This window comes from Taudactylus pleione, unplaced genomic scaffold (genome assembly GCF_031769625.1).
Source record: "Taudactylus pleione unplaced genomic scaffold, aTauple2 ptg000130l, whole genome shotgun sequence".
NCBI lineage: Eukaryota > Metazoa > Chordata > Amphibia > Anura > Myobatrachidae > Taudactylus > Taudactylus pleione.
In genome coordinates, this window is record NW_028284532.1 from 1105802 (window position 1) to 1122824 (window position 17023).

At 48.2% G+C, this 17023-nt stretch overlaps 1 long non-coding RNA gene across 2 annotated transcripts; it reads right to left on the reverse strand.

Annotated features, from left to right (window-relative positions):
- Positions 1–13029: 13029 nt before the first annotated feature.
- LOC148523489 (uncharacterized) lies at positions 13030–15657 on the reverse strand. 2 transcript variants are annotated; one of them, XR_015878443.1, is made up of 4 exons: positions 15633–15649; positions 15492–15518; positions 15038–15060; positions 13030–13347 (listed from the first exon to the last, which is right to left on the reverse strand). It is a non-coding gene; the product is annotated as an uncharacterized LOC148523489 (long non-coding RNA). The 2 variants fall into 2 exon arrangements; XR_015878442.1 differs by having other exon boundaries at positions 15492–15657.
- Positions 15658–17023: the final 1366 nt, after the last annotated feature.

Below are 17023 nucleotides of genomic sequence, written 5' to 3' on the forward strand. Positions count from 1 at the left end.
AGCAGTGGTGGCTTTGCTAGATGAATGAGGCAGGACAAATGATGGCTGTTGTTAGCTGACGAAATGTCCACATATATTGCACATACCCACAGCGTTTCCTCAGGTAGACAGATCTGTCCCTGCCGCAATGGATATATCCTCCGGCAGCACAGTGGGATCGCTGTTCCTACCAGCTGTATAATAGCCCTGCGGTCAGTGCTAGGACCCGTCCCCTCCTTTGTTTTGTCAGTTCTGTTAAGACCTCTACCTCTGTAAATATACTTATATCTACCTTATTATGTATATCCTTGCAACTCAACTGTGGCCTCTTCCCCTCTCCTTCTGTAGGGAAGACTGAGCAAAAATAATTTAGATGATCTGCTATGGCCTTGTCACCCCCCACCAGACTCTCACTGTCTGGCTTACATTTTATTATACCACCATATGATTTTTTTCCTTATACTTAAAAAAGTTTTGCCCCCCTTTATCTACTGACTGGTCCATTTTCTCTTCAGCTTGCGCCTTGGCACATCTGCTAAGAGTCCTCGTCTTTCCTCACATAGAGACTTCCTCATAGTCACTGTGGCAAAAACAAGAGATATGGTAAGAACTTACCTTTGTTATCTCTGTTTCTACGAGGTCCTTAGGGTCCACAGGGAAGTTACCTTGGGGGTATAGGTAGGCTGGGAACCAGTCCGGGCACCACACAGTTAATAACTTCAGAGCCTCCCAGGATGAACCAGGCTCCCTTCCTATACCCTGCCCCCCGACTAAGGCACCTCAGTTACGTACCAAGCCAGAGGCCGGAGGACGAGAAAAAGAAAGGAGAAAGTCCAGCATGCACAAGAATCTCATACTCACAAAAAGGAGGCAGAAAAACTGGCGACCAGAACAAGACCCTACTGAAGCACAGGGCGTCAGGGCGGGTGCCCTGCAGACCCTAAGGACCTTGTAGAAACAGATAAAGGTAAGTTCTTACCATATCTCTTGTTTTCTACTTCAGGGTCCTTAGGGAAGTTACCTTGGGGATGTCCCAAAGCAGTACCCTTCAATGGCGGGGATGCTCCCGTGCAGAAAGGAGAATCCGCCTCCCGAAGGAAGCATCCTAAGAGGCTAAGGTATCGAAAGCATAATACCTCACAAAGGTCTGAACCGTAGACCATGTGGCTGCCTTACACAGCTGAACAGCCAAGGCGCCACGCCGAGCTGCCCACGAAGGACCCACAGACCTCGTAGAATGAGCAGTGACAGAGGGCGGAATAGGAATGCCCTCATGAACATAGGCCTCGGAAATCGCCAAACAAATCCAAAGGGCCAAAGGGCCTGATTCAGAGCCGGACGCTATTTGCGCTCGCTCGTTCAGAAAAAGGGGCCGGCTATTTAAATTGAGCGCTCGCTCTTTGCGGTCTGTTGACGCCTCTATGTCTGAACGAGCGAACGAAATATGCGCTCGCTATTTAAAAAAAAAACGCCCCCTGGCCGCTCGCATCCTACGTCATCTCCGCTATTTATTAGATTAATCGAGTACATCGAAAGGCGTCTGAACTGCTCGCAGTGCTTGTGGTAGCATTTTCCTACCGCAATCATGCGAGCAGTTCAGGCTAAAAGACAACCAAGTGACGTGGTCGATGACGCTGCTTTGTTAATTATGCACACCCTTAAAACGCCCGTTTTGACCGTTTGGCACGCCTGCGTTCGGATCTCCACTCCCCGTTTTCAAGCACCTTCCCCTGTTACCACCCACAAACGCCTCATCCTGTCACTCAAATTAGCAGGCATTCGCTATTTTGCGAGCACGCAATTTCCGACCGCAATGACTGGTTCGCGCATGCATATTACAACTCATATGCATGCGCAGTTGTGCGAACATCGCTCGGAGCGAACGAGCGGCCGCTTACGAACGGCTCTGAATCAGGCCCAAAGTTTGCTTATTGGCTGGCCAACCTTTTTTGCGAAAAAACTGTACAACACAAACAAACAATCCGATTTCCAGAAACAACAGGTGCGCTCCATATAAATGCGAAGAGCGCAAACCACATCCAACGTGGCCTCACTTACCGACAAACCAGGAGAGTGAAATGCCGGAACAATTATCTCCTCATTAATGTGGAAACTGGATACCACCTTAGGGAGAAAACCAGGGTGAGTCCGAAGAACCGCCCTATCCTGGTGAAAAATCAAATAAGGGGGACAACAAGAAAGAGCCCCCAAATCCGATACTCTTCTGGCAGATGCAATAGCCAAAAGAAAAACGACTTTAGCCGTAAGCCATTTGAGGTCCACTGAGCCCAGTGGTTCAAATGGGGGACCCTGAAGAGCTTTCAGCACCACCGCCAAATCCCACGGTGCCACCGGAGGGACAAAGGGAGGCTGAATGCGAAGAACCCCTTGCATAAAGGTGCGGACATCAGCCAGAGGAGCAATCCGACGCTGAAACCACACCGACAAGGCAGACACCTGCTCCTTCAAAGAAGCAAGATGCAGACCCTTATCCAAACCTGCCTGAAGAAAGGAGAGGAGTCTAGAAACACAAAACTCCAAAAGGATAACATTTCTGAGGTGGGCACCACGCAAAATAGGCGTGCCAGACCCTGTGGTAAATCCTGGCCGAAGCCAGCTTCCTAGCCCTGAGCATGGTATCCACTACCGAGCTTGAAAAACCCTTCAACGTCAAGAGGGATGTCTCAAGAGCCACACCATCAAAGACAGCTGACCCTGATCCGGGCAAAGACACGGACCGTGAGACAACGGGTCCGGACGCTGAGGAAGTAGCCACAGAGTGTCTTTGGAAAGACTCCGTAGATCAGAGTACCAGTAACGTCTGGGCCACGCCGGAGCCACCAGTAGAATCATGCCCCCGTCCTGCTTGAACTTTCGTAACATGCGAGGAAGCAGGGAGAACGGAGGAAACAGGTACGCGAACTGAAAGGTCCACCGTACTGACACAGCGTCTACAAGGAGAGCTTCTGCGTCTCTTGTTCGGGAGCCGTACACCCGCAGCTTGCAGTTGTGTCTGGATGCCATGAGGTCTGTTTCCGGAAGGCCCCACCTGTCCACGAGGAGCTGAAATACTTCCTGGTGAAGAGACCATTCCCCTGGATGCACGTCGTGACGGCTGAGGAAGTCCGCTTCCCAGTTTAGTACTCCTGGAATAAACACTGCCGAGATGGCCGGTAGATTGCCTTCCGCCCAAGTCAGAATGCGAGACACCTATCTTAGAGCTGCCTGACTTCGAGTTCCTCTTTGATGAATCATGTAAGCCACTGTCGTGGCGTTGTCTGACTGAATCTGTACGGGATGACCCTGTAGAAACAGTCTCGCTTGTTGTAAAGCACGAAAAACTGCCTGAAGTTCTAAGATGTTGATCGAAGAGCCAACTCCGCCGAAGTCCACCGGCCCTGAAACACGTGTGGACCCGACACAGCACCCCACCCCCGGAGACAGGCATCCGTCGTCAGGAGAATCCACTCCGCTGTCCAGAAAGGGCGTCCCATGAGGAGATGAGACTTCTGAAGCCACCAGGTCAGTGAGAGACGTACCTCCAGAGACAGCACCAGCGTCTGAACCTTTAGCCGAAGAGGTATCCCATCCCATTTGGATAGGACCAGCTTCTGTAGAGGTCTCGAGTGAAACTGGGCATATTCCACCATGTCGAACGACGACACCATGGACCCCAGTAACCTCATTGCAGAATGGATAGATTCTGCAATCCCGCAGACAAGGGCGAATCCTTGCCTGCAACACAGACCTTTGCCTCCGTCAGAAAAATCTGCTGTTGCTGAGTGTCCAGCAGAGCTCCGAGATGAATCATCCTCTGAGATGGCGTTAGAGACGACTTCTTCCAATTTATCAGCCATCCGTATTTCTGCACCACCTCTATAGTTAGTTGCAGGTGCTGGTGAAGTATCTCTGGAGACCCTGCCAGAAGTAGCAGATTGTCCAGGTAAGGTAGGAGGCAGACCCCCTGCAGGCGCAGGTGTGCCGCCATTACCTTGGTAAACACCCTCGGGGCTGTAGAAAGGCCAAACGGTAAAGCCTGAAACTGATAATGCCGACTTGCTACCACAAATCGGAGAAAGCGCTGATGAGAGACCGCTATTGGGACATGCAGGTAGGCATCTTGGATGTCCAGAGACACCATAAAGTCCCCAGGTTCCATAGCCAAGATAATGGAACGCAGGGTTTCCATCTTGAACCGAGGCACCCTCAAATATTTGTTTAGGGACTTCAAGTTGAGGATAGGCCTGTACGAACCATTCGTTTTTTGCACCAGGAAGAGATTGGCGTAATAACCCATCCCCCTCTGGGGTAGGATTGGCACATATAACCCCCTACTGGAGCATGGATCGTACAATCTTGTGAATTTCCAGAGCCTTCGCTGGATTTGAATGAAGGTCCGTGGAAAAAAATTGATGGGGAGGCCTTTTACGAAAGGAGAGGGCATACCTGTAAGAGACCACTTCCCTTACCCAAGTGTCGGAGGTGGTCTGACACCAACACTGGGCGAACTGAAGAAGTCGGCCTCCCACCTTGGGGTCCCCCAAGAGGATGCCCGCCCCGTCAGGCTGTTGGCTTGTCGTCAGGCTTGGTAGTCGGACGTCTGGTGCTCCAAGCCTGCTCGTCGGTAGCTCCGGAAGATTGGAAGCTTCCAAAGCATCGGCCGACTTTTCCATGGCTCTAGCCACCCAGCACACTGCCATTGCAGGTCTGGCGACCCCTCCAGCGACAATAAATAGATTTTAGACATACCTCAACCTTGCGGTCCGTAGGATCCTTTAGAGAAGACATGGACGGCATATTCAGGGTCGCACTCTTCACTAAACGTGTTACATGAGAATCCACCTGAGGAGACTCCCATTTAGAAAAATAATTGTCCGCAAAAGGGTATGCACAAACCAAACGTTTTTGCGGCTGAAACCTTTTACCAGGAGCCTTCCACGCTTCCTCTAGGTGATGAACTAACTGACTAGGTAAAGGAAACACCGCTTTAGTGTTTTTAACACTAAAGCATGCGTAAGCTCGGTATCGGCAGAAGCCTGGTCTTCAATCACCATGATCTCCCAGACCGCCCGTATAAGGCCTGGGATATATATAGACGACTTAGTCTCTGTCTTTTTGGCGGGAGCCTCAGTGTCAGATAAATCTAGGATTTCCCCATCATCTGAGGTAACGTCATCCTCGTCATACTGGGATGACAATAATGGCCTTTTCGCGGGTCTAAGCGTGGATTCCTGAGGACCGTGAGGAAATTAACAGCCTTAGGAAAGTTGTCCTCCCAACTAGGGGCAGGGGACACCTGAGGCGCAGGTAACGGCTGACACTGTAAACCCCATAGAAGGGTATACAAGCGGAGCCGATAGCCGTCCTGCCAGGATGGACATAGCCTGAGCCAGGCTTTTCGCCCAAGGGGGCTCTTGCGGAAAGCAGGTGGCCTGAGAAGGGCAAGGGAGCATACATGTAGTACATAGGCCCCCCTATCAGCCTCTTCCCCAATTTCTGCCTTACATCTAATGCAAGAATGCAGGGCAGGTGCAGCAAGCTGCACAGATTCATCATCACCAGACATAATATACAGTGTACGTGACACTAAGGCACAGACAACAATCTATGCACAATATATCTCACCCCTAAACAGCACCTGTACTGTAAGGGTCTATACAGAGAAAACAGGGACAGTTAAAATGGCTGACAGTGAAAAGAGACACAGGCAGACAGCACTAGCATAAATCACACACAGAAAAGAACAACCTGTTCTAGGAGCGCTTCTTGTCAACTACCCAGGCTCTAAACCTGGTAGGACCAGCGCTGTTACCTGCACCTCACTGCCTGAAGGGAGAGGTATGCAGGAAGGGACCTGGCTCCACCGCTGGCTGATGCTCCTAAAATGGCCACCGGAGCACAGAGTAGAGGAGCCACATAGAGCGTGCTGTAAACGCGCGCTCAGCAGCAGGGGAGGAGCCGGCTGTAAACAGGGAAGGCGTCCTCTCCCGGTGTGCAATTAACCCCAGCGTTACTGCTGCCTGCTCCGGCCCACTGTCCCTGGAGGTTAGGCGGTAGCGCAGGACTCGGTGCCTGGCTCCACCTGCAAACCACTTCCCCAGGGAGCCCCCAGCCCTGAGGGAAAAGACTATGTAATCGCGGGCGTCCGCTGTTACTTACCGCTGCCCCCGTGAGATCCGGCACACAGTCAGGGATCCTCCAGGGTCCCTGCTAATGAGAATCCCGGAGGCCCGCTGAGATCCCCAGATCAGTACTGGGGTCTTGGCGCTGGCGGAGCTGTGATGTGGACGTCCACTGGACTGTCCACATCACTGCTCTTGAATATCTTCGGGGGCTGTAACAGCCCCCTTCGCGTGGAACACCAGAGGCCGGCCGGGCACCATCAAAAACTGAAGTGCCTTGGTAGGGGGGCGGGGTATAGGAAGGGAGCCTGATGCATCTTGGGAGGCTCTTAAGTTTTTAACTGTGTGGTGCCCGGTCTGGTTCCCAGCCTACCTATACCCATAAGGTAACTTCCCTATGGACCCTGAGGTAGAAAAAGATTATATTAAAACATTGGACACCTCACTTCTCCCTCATTAAGGGGTAGATGTACTAAGTCATGGAGACCAATAACATGATTAGAGATAAGGTACCAACCAATCAACTCCTGTCATTTTTCAAACACAGCCTGTAAAGTGACAGGAGCTGATCAATTATTACTTTCACTCTCCAAGTCTTAGTACATCTCCCCCTGAGAAAGCGGACACAGATGTTAATGAGGTTGTTACACTGTCAGTCTACTCTACCTGATATGGAAAAAGGAGTAGTGCAATTTTATCATAAATGAGGGTCTTACATTGACACCCTGTATAATACTATCCAAACTCAAAATGTTTCAAGTCTACAGACTGGTTTCTACAGCTTGTCTATTAAACAAATGTCTGTAAAAGGATAGCGATATTTCCATATTAGTCGATTATGCTCTTACACACACCCTCCCCTTATATGTATTTTTCCAAATGTTTATGTATTACTGTAACTTATATAAGTATTCTACATAATGTAATGTGTCTTTTGCTAGTGACAACATTAAGGAATTTTAACAGCATTACAATCTCATTGTCTGGATATCTGAATAATGCTCCTACGACAGAAATTTCAACCACATTTGGTAGGTCATAATGACAACCACCATAATACTTTCTCTCGTTGTAAATCTGCTCCCTGACCAATAATTTCTAATTTAATAGCAGATTACGTTGGTCCATTCAATATTCTAGTTAACACAATTTAAGTGAATAAATTACCTTACATATTCTTTCATATAATTAAATTACACCAGTGCTTTGAGGCCACACAGATCGATAAGCATTCTGATAAACATATGATATTCAATGCTGTTCAATTATCTGCCATCCACATGAAGCACCCAAAACCTTTTCCACATCAAGTTCAATAAAATGTCGCTTATCAACTAGAGAAATATTTACATATTTTAACAAGTTGCACAACATGCCTAGGTCTAGTACAGGGATGGGGAACCTTTTTTCTGCTGAGGGCCAATTTGGTAAGAAATATATCTATCTAACATTATTCGCGAGCCTGGTGCAGGCCACGCCCCCTCCGTGTGATGTCACAATGGTGCAGACCGCAATCGCCGGTGATTACAGCAATGCCTGGAGCGGAGCTGTAAGGGCAGAGGTGTGACCATCTGTAGCATCCTAAGGACGCTCCAGACGGCAATGCTGCATAGATTCTAGGCACCCTGCTAGCCAGATGAGGCTAGCATAAAAAAGCTCAGAGGGCCAGACCAAATGATTCAGGGGACCTTATACGGCCCCCGGGCCTAATGTTTCCCACCCTGATCTAGTATGACTGATTAATCTAGTCTATAGCCCAACCCTTCATAGATCCAGCCTAAGGTTTATCATACTATTAGCATGAGCTACCCTCTTAACTTATTATACATATTATCCCTGCTTTCCAAAAAGCATTGTTACAGCTGTCCATCTGTTCCACCGCATCCATCCATACATACATCATACATTCAGATAGAACAAAACAATGGGTAGTGTCAGATTAATCTAACTAGATGTTCTTCCTATTTAACATGTACTTTTCAGTTGGTGGCTTGTTCACTTGTATATTTATTATCTGTCTTGGTAGCTCTTGGCAACCATTGTTTGATAGGTTTATAGGAACAAACACAAAGTTGATTCCAGTAGGTCTCCCACCAGCTTGATTTTGGGCCCTAAAATTGAACATGTAGACCAGAGGTTTGCAAACTTGGTTCTCAGGACCCCACAGTGCACAGGTGTATTCATTACTCACTGACATTTGTAATAGTTCCACAAGTGGAGCTAATTATTTCACATGTGATTCTGTGAGACCTGGGCAACACGCAATGTAGAGGGGGGGGGGGGGGGGGGGGGAAGAAAAAATAAAGTTTTTAAACCTGATTCTTAAGTTGGATACACACTACGTCCAATATACAGTGTTCGCAAATACGCGCTATAGCATGTATTTTACCCGGTATTGAGGTCCGGGGACTCACGGTTTCAAAATGGTAGGGTCCCTGTGGATGTGCTCCGCTATAGCCAAACCCTGGCTCCCTGATGATCTTGCCCGTCTGCAGGATATAAATTGCAGGGGTGGAGTCAGAGCAGACTTAGTTAGCGGCGCTGTAGTGGCAAGCGGCTCCGTGACATCTGCCCCCAGCTCCTGGATTGAAGACGGACCTCGGTAAGTATAAATGGGTGGCGGTTTGGAGGTGAGCAGGGCGACTTGTGCTCAGGGCTGGCTCGAGATGGGGCATGTCCCAGCTGAGCGGCAAGGGTGCCACCACGTAGTGGGTGCTGTGCGGCTGCCACCAGAACCAGCTCCGGGAGTACACGTGTTAAGGGCACAGAGGTTTCATCGGGGAGGGGGTGTTGCTAGACAACTGCCGGGCAGCTGTGTATACTTGCCGGCCCGGCAGCACAGTGGGGTGTGACAGGCAGCCTTGCAGCTAATCAGATTGGCTGTCTGTCATTACAGTGTGAAGGCTGTGCAGAGCAGACAATACACACTGGAAACTGATCTCATATAAATATGCTAGACATTTAAACTATAATAATGTAGTGTGGTATGAGCAGTTAAATAAGTGTTTTTCATATAGCTTTTACATAAAACAGTCACTATCTATTGCAGTAAGTGCTCACGAGCTGCAAGCCCCCAACTGTTGATTTCACAAGTGCATGAATTTTGGACTACTTTGTATGTCCCTGATTTTGGATGCTCTGTTCTTCCCACATTCCAGTGTAATTATAAGAATTGTTAATTTATGCTTTTTCATTGAAAAAGTTATTGGCAAGAGTGCTTTTGTTTCAACACAAGCTCTGGGTTCCTGATTTGGAAGGGGGTGGGAATAAAATGAAGCACGTCTTTGTATTCCAAGCGAGTTGTGTTCACATGGGAGGTGACTGCAGTATCACAAATAAGTGTCTGTGCCTCAGTATGAGGTGTACACAGTACTACAGAGCTCCCAGCAGCCAGCACACTAAAATGACAGGCAGGCAATCTGATGGCGCTGCTGCTGGGCACTGGGGAGCATATAGAGCTGTCCCTGCCCCACCCACCCCTCCCCAGCTGGTTGTGTATAAAGAATAGTTGCAAAGTTTATCTGCAGTTCTTTGCCTGCCCCCCCCCCCCCCCCCCATCTTCACCACCAGGTACCGTATGTCTTGTCAAAGGCTAGTGTTTATACTAGTGTACATCTCTCCACGTGTGCCTTTGTCCCAACCCACGTTGCATGTCTGCCTGCCGCCCCATGTGTGCCTTTCCCTTGCATCATCTGTTACTCTGCCCATCCTCCCCTTGTATGCCTCTTCCCACCCAGGCATTATGAGGACCTGCTCACTCCCTCATCTGTGTGCCCAATTGGGGAAGCTCTATTAGTTTAATTTATACTGGGCCCCACAAATTCTATTGCAACCCTGCCTGCACCCACTTTGCTGCATCCTTGTCGGCTGGCAGAGTTGGACTTTTCCAGGTGGCTCAGACAGAGCCTGATCCTGGCATGACCCAGATGCATTGACATGTCACATAGCTGCATCCTGCCTCTAGCTACAGTTGTGCAATGGCACAGCATGGCAGGCTGCAGTGCAATGAATTTGAATCACCGAGTTTCATTTTCCTGTGGGGGCCAGTGTTTATTTTTTTTTTTACTATTAGGCCATTGTGTTTTATTTTTTACTATGGGGGCCAATGTGTGTTTTTCTGTATGTGGGGGCCAATTTGTTAGCTTTTTCCTAACAGGGCAATGTCATCTGCTTCATGCTTTATGGTCTGTAGCTGCTAAATTGTTAGATTTACAGAAAAGTCATTTAGATGGGACCCAGAAAAGGTCAGGTAGGACACAGGTTTTTTTTGTTAAAGTGACAGGACCCTGGGACCCACATTTTTTTTGTCTCACCTTAATCACTCATATTGTAATCATTTGGGGCAAATTGAAACAAATCGTCCATATTTTCAGATCTGCTGAACTACACCATGGTTCTGATGCAGCAGGAGAACGGTGCATCGGGCAGGCTAATGGTGCATACACACGGTCAGATATGTCAGATGAACGATTGAACAATTTCAGTCTGTATTAAAATGAAAATCGACCAAATCTGACTGCAAACACAGATAGTTATCTGGCAAATGGGAATGCACATCGTTCCTCATTGATGATGTCAGATTTTTCTTTGATATTAAAATAGTTATTGTTCAGATCTGAGGAAAAATCTGACCGTGTGTATGCACCAGATCATGCAGTGTGGGTACACATCTTCTAGTGAGTACCCCGCATTAAATGCATAACAAGTTACTTAGCACAGAGATGCACCTATAATCCTTGCAGGTCTCAACTAAAGCTAATTTAAGGATCAAAACCTGGATTTTTTTTTTATCTACTGGAAACTGCTCCTTCAAATCAAACCTACAGGTGTACTTTGCAATTGTATCCAGGTTACCAGCAAAGAATTCAAGCTATGGCATGTAAAATTAAATCTGCTCCTCCGGCAGAGGACACAAGACATTAGCAATGAAGTGTCATGCACCTTTGTTGAATGGAGGGGTGGGGGGGTGGGGGGGAAGTTAACATACTTTGCAGGCGTCTTCCAGGACATGTGGGCTGTTGCAACTACTTAGTACTGTATAACTGGTTTACAGAAGAACCAGAGCTTGTTACAGCAAGTACAGCTAAAATTTACCAAGGGACAAGATATTAACTGTTATGGCAGCAACAAGTGCATAATTGCAACACAATTTTATAAAACAGGATCTTTGCTCACTGTAAACAAATAGTCACTTTCAGGAACCCTTAACACTAGCATGGTAGACCATGTCTCTGCAGGTATCAATTGGCCAAACTGAACAAGTTAACAGTACTTCTAGATCAGTGGTTCTCAAACTCAGTCCTCAGGACCCCACAGATCACTTTTTGCAGCTCACCCAGCAGGTGCACAGGTGTATTCATTACTCACTGACACATTTAAAAAGATCTACAGGTGCAGCTAACTATTTCACTAGTAATTATGTGAGGAGACCTGGAAAACATGCACTGTTTGGGGTCCTGATGACAGAGTTTGAGAACCTGTGTTCTAGATCATTTAAATCAAAAAGGGCAGCCAGGAGGCAACCACTCATGGCCAGCAGACCACATACTCAACCTAGATAATCACTTACATCTGCCATAGGTAGAACACACCCTTTAAGGCAGTAGTATTTGCCATGCTGCCCTCCACACACTGGATTTACACTAGTGTTTTCCAACCTCTGTCCTTAAGGCACAACAGTCCAGGTTTTAGTGATAGCCATGTCGAGCACAGATTGTTTCGTCAAAATAACTGAGGTACTAATTAAGACCTGTGCTCAAGTATGGCTATCCTTAAAACCTTGACTGTTAGTGTGCCTGAGGACGGTGGTTGGGAACCCCTGATCTATTTGCAGCATGCAGTGCCATGTGATAACAGGTGTGCTAAGATGCATAATCATAGTAGCTGGAGGGTCACATTGTGCAGTCATTCCCAACTATTACGGTTTTATTAGAGAACATGGCAGTAAGATTATGCATGAAAATCAGGAAAAGCTAGCAAGTTCGTAACAGGAATTCTCAACTTTAGCTCTCAAGTACCATCAGAATTTTTTGTGGATAGGCGAGTTGACCTATTTTGCTGGGTCAATAATCCCAGCTGCTTACAGACATCAGTGAAACAAATGTTGGGCTACTTGAGAACACTGCTCCAAAAGACTCCAGGGCGATTCAATTGTGTAGACCAGTGATTTCCAACCTCGGTCCTCAAGGCACACTAACAGTCCTGGTTTTAGTGATATTCATGATTGTGCACAGATGGTTAAATAAAAATAGCTGAGGTACTAATTAAGTCACCTGTGCTCAAGTATGGCTATCCCTAAAACCTGGACTGTTAGTGTGCCTTGAGGACCATGGTTGGGAACCCCTGGTGTAGACGATCGCTTTTTTTTTTTTTTAAGGCACCCTATGGAGCAATTCAGCTGTTTGCTCCACCTGAGCTCAATAGTTGCCAGAATCTCTGCTTTCCCCCACCCCCCTAGGAGGGTGCAAGCAATAATGTGAGCTAAACCAATGATTAGGGCACCCTATCCAGGACTTTAAATGGATTTCACAGCTAAACTTGGATAATGAGCTCCCAGGACAATTGAATTTCAAATCTGGGCGCTCATTAATCACCACCTAATCAACAATTTAGTCAGCCCCTCTTAATCTAGATGCCATGTTTGTTGGGCTGTGGATAACTAGCAAGTCTAAAGATAAAAATTAAAATTGTAGTTAACACCGTATATTTTTCAAGTCCACTGATGCCAACATTCAATCACACAAAGGGTGAGAAGATTAGCTTCCCCTCTAGTTCTAACTTTGAGACTATTTCAAATAAACTGCTCTTGAAAGAGGCCTATACAAATTAAGCCATCCACATTCAACTTTCTACACCTTTTATTAAGGTATTGTCCTATATGGCTCAGAACTAAGCCAATGGCATTAAACAAATGTAAAATAACTTCAGCTTTGTTTAACCAAGGTGGTTTTTATTACACTTGCTGCATGAGACCAGAAACAAGTCCAAACTCCTGAGAGCAGAGGGTGTAAGCACATCAGTCCAAGACATCATAGGCTCAGGTTGTACACTGTTGAGATTTCCAATTAAAGGTGACTTGCGCCATCAGACAGCAAACAGTCCCAGTCTGAAACCCATCTCAGATCAGATAAAGGTTGTTTGTATTTCTCTTCAGGAGTGCTGTGTTCAGCTTGCAGACCTCAGAAGCAGCAATGGAGTAGGCGTTTACTTGGACCTCTGCCTCATCTTTCTCCTCTTACGCTTCAGTCTATAATAGTGCAAGTTTAACATTAGCACATTTTAACATACTACTGAACGCAACCACTTTAAACTTACAAATAGTATTGCTCCAACAGTAAAGCTCTCAAAAGCACATTGGGCGGTATTCAATTTTTGTATCCCTGTATGTGACCAACAGGAGCTATTCAATTGTTTCTCCTGCCGGAAGCAACCAGCTGTCTGAAACTATTTCAGCCTGCAGCCCCAGCAGGGTGAGAGGTGAAATGGGCAAAAAGTGACATGTTTGGTCACCCAATCACCACTTTTCACAGTCGCACCCAGCACTGGTCAGGGGTAGCTGCTTTATGCGGCTAAACTCGACCACTTTGGGCACGATCAGCATGAAAAACTGCAACATTTAAATAGCACCCCACGATCTACCATCACTTTAGACAGGAGATCGGGCGCGCTATGACAATTGAATACCGCCCTTTGTATACACTGACTGATCAATGTAAAGACAAACATTGGTTGCCATCCATATTTTATTTTCCAAACCATTGTTTTCCTGCATGCTAAAGTTAACCTTTTACTTTAGTGCACCGCCTCAAATACAGTCCTCGGGGCACTATTGGTGAGTACACACTGGGCGATAAAAGTGGACGACTGAACGATAACAATATCGTTCAGTCGTCCATTTTTAACACAAAAATGATGAACGATAATGACGACGTGCGTTCCCGCGGGTCGTCAGTCATCATCATTCATTGGGTTAACATGCAGGCCAACCTGACGATGTCATCAAGTTGCTGCATGTTATGGAATGGGGGAGAGAGCCCGGCGCTGAAAGATATCGTTCAGCAGGTGCGCTCAATGTCATGAAAGACATTGAGCACACCCTGCCAGGGACACTAGACGATATCGCTCAGGGAGCATATCGTCTAGTGTCTATGCACCTTAACACGGTTTCCATCTCACTAGATTACAGGTTTGTTAGACATTAATATGTCCACAAGTGATAATTGTTCTGAGATCTGGAAAACATGCATTGTTATACCCCTTTTACACCAGAGTCCTGGGTCTGACCCAGGATTTGGAACACTGTTCCAACTGGGATCAGACCCTTTCCCACTGCAGTGCCAACCGAGGTTATGCCTGTGTCAGCACTGCTCACACTGGACCCAGGTCTTCCGGCATTGCAATGGACGCTTGGAGGGGCGGGGGGATGTAATCTCCAAGCGCTGTGGAAACCAGCCAATCAGCTAATGAGCAGCACGACCCAGGTCTTAGTGAACCTCGTCAGTCTCAATACACTGCAGGGTGACAAGGAAATGGTCTGTGCCCAACACTGCAAGCCAGCCGTGCGTGAACCCCAGTTCACTAAACACAGGTTGCTCCGCTCAGTGACAAATCCCAGGTTGATGCACGTTCATAAACCTGGGATTTTAGAGCCAGTGTAAAAGGTGTGCAAGTGTCACAAGGATTGCATTTGAGAAGCACAGCACTAGGGAATGGGTGCCAATAGCAGATACATTTTGCACATAATACTCAATGTTTAATCTTAGCAAGAATATGGAATACTTTCTGCCATTAATACACATCCTACTGTGCCAAGGAGCTTCTGCAGCCTCATTTCCCCTAGGGCCTATTTGAGAAAACAATGGATGCATAACATGCGCAGCAGGGAAAGGAGGAGGGAGAAGACGGACATGATGGGCTTATCACATTGGGACACATACCTGCGCATACGCTTCTTCCTCCACTGAAAGAGAAAAGCAGATTTCCATTACATAACCGCATGAGCAGAGACCACAGGCGCATACACAGAACCAACAGCGGGCGCAGAGCGACGGAGCACAACCAACAGCGCACCTCACCCCCAGTGGCCGGGCAGTGTTACACCAGGCACATGCTGTGCGAGCAGGGGAGATCTTTATAGTATATCCGAACACGCAGCGATTTCAGTCTCCACTATAAGGAGCCAACAGCAGCGAGGTTCGTGCAGCGCCGCCATCTTACATAGCAAACACGTGACCTGGGAAATCATACACGCGCCCCACCAGTAACACAGACCCCACTAGCACAGCTCTACACCGGCAGGGAATACGCAGAGCGGGAGAGGGGAACAGAGACTGACGACCACTAACATGGCGAAGACATGACGCGCCGGGACAATGACACAGCACCGCTTACCTTGGCTCTCATCTTCAGAAGAAGAGCCTGTGAAGAGAGAACAGATTAGGGTTAGTGAGCAGTGCGGATGGCCCCGGAGCAGGCCGGATGGTGATGGATAATGCACAGGCCGAAAGCCCGACCTGGTGTTCTGCTCTTTACCTTCCTAAGATGGCACCAATGACAAGAGGGCGTTATAGCCGCGGCCGGCAGTATTTATCTGGCTGAGGGCGACGTCATATCCGGCCCAGCTTCTGGGCTCCTAAGGGTTGCTGGGAGATGTAGTTTATACACACACGATATAGTCTATTTGGAGTAGTTACTTGGACCCTGAGTAAAAATCTTTCTGTCACTGACACTGTCTCATGCCTAGTTGACTGCACTTTTTGTACTCTGGGCCTGATTCAGACCCGGTCTCAAGCGTTGAGCGCTTGCAACCGGGTCAATGGTGGCCCACAGCGCATGCGCACGACATCTCGCACCAAAGGGGGCGAGCTGTCGATGTTGAGTGACAGCTCACCCCCTTTTATGGGCGTGCCGGGGGGGTGGCTGCCCAAACGGAGGCGTTCCCGAGGGACCTCTTGCCGTTTGTGGGCGGCCCCACTGACATCACGAGTGATGTCAGTGGAGAGATTCCGGCTCTGTTAAGAGCCGAAATCTCTCTGAGGCTTGCGATGAACGAGACCCTACCACAAGGGTCTCGTCGCAAGCCTGATGGTCGCGATGGTCTTGACCATCGCAACCATCATCCTGGCCGCTCGCAATAGCTGTGGGTGGTCACCCACAGCTATGTGAGTGGCCAAGAGGCCGCTCCAAAAAAAAAAGCCCGGCCCTGATTCAGAGCGAGCGCTCTGTCAGAGCCCGCGGCTCTGAATCATGCCCTGTGTTTTGCCCTCATGAATGGCATTGCATGTGTCCCAGCTTTCTCAGTACAGTTACCCTTTTTTAGTGAGATGTAATTAGACTTAGCAAATATGGTAGTTGTAAGGGTGCCTAACCCTAATGCTGGCCATACACGGTGTGATGCACCGTGTAGTGCGACTGCCGATCCGTCAGCAGACGGATCGTGCTGTCATTGCCGGCATTCGTGCGGTACCCGCAGACCGCACGATATGCCGGCTCCCCCCTCCACTTTTTTAATTGGATCATACATCGCATCCCAGGTCAGATGGTTTTGCAGGAAGACCTGGGGAATGCGATGTACGACCCCGCGGGAGCGCGCAGCACGATATCAGGTACGATATCGTGCCCATACATGGCACGATATAGCACCTATACCGTGCCAATCCGTCGGATATTGTGTCGTGTATGGCCACCTTAAGTCCCCTTCGGGAGCCCCTAATCTAACCCTCCCCCTGCCACGGCTGTCCGCGCCAGCGCCCGGCTTACTTTCGATCGGTAAGCCGGGTGATCGGGCTCCCGGCGTAAGTCTCATGACAGGCATCGGGATTTCGACGTTGGCCATTAGACACTTGCCAGGATTAGACAGTCAGGATGCCGACAGTCTGCATTTAGATTGTCGGCATCCCGACTGCATCCCCACCCAACTGTAC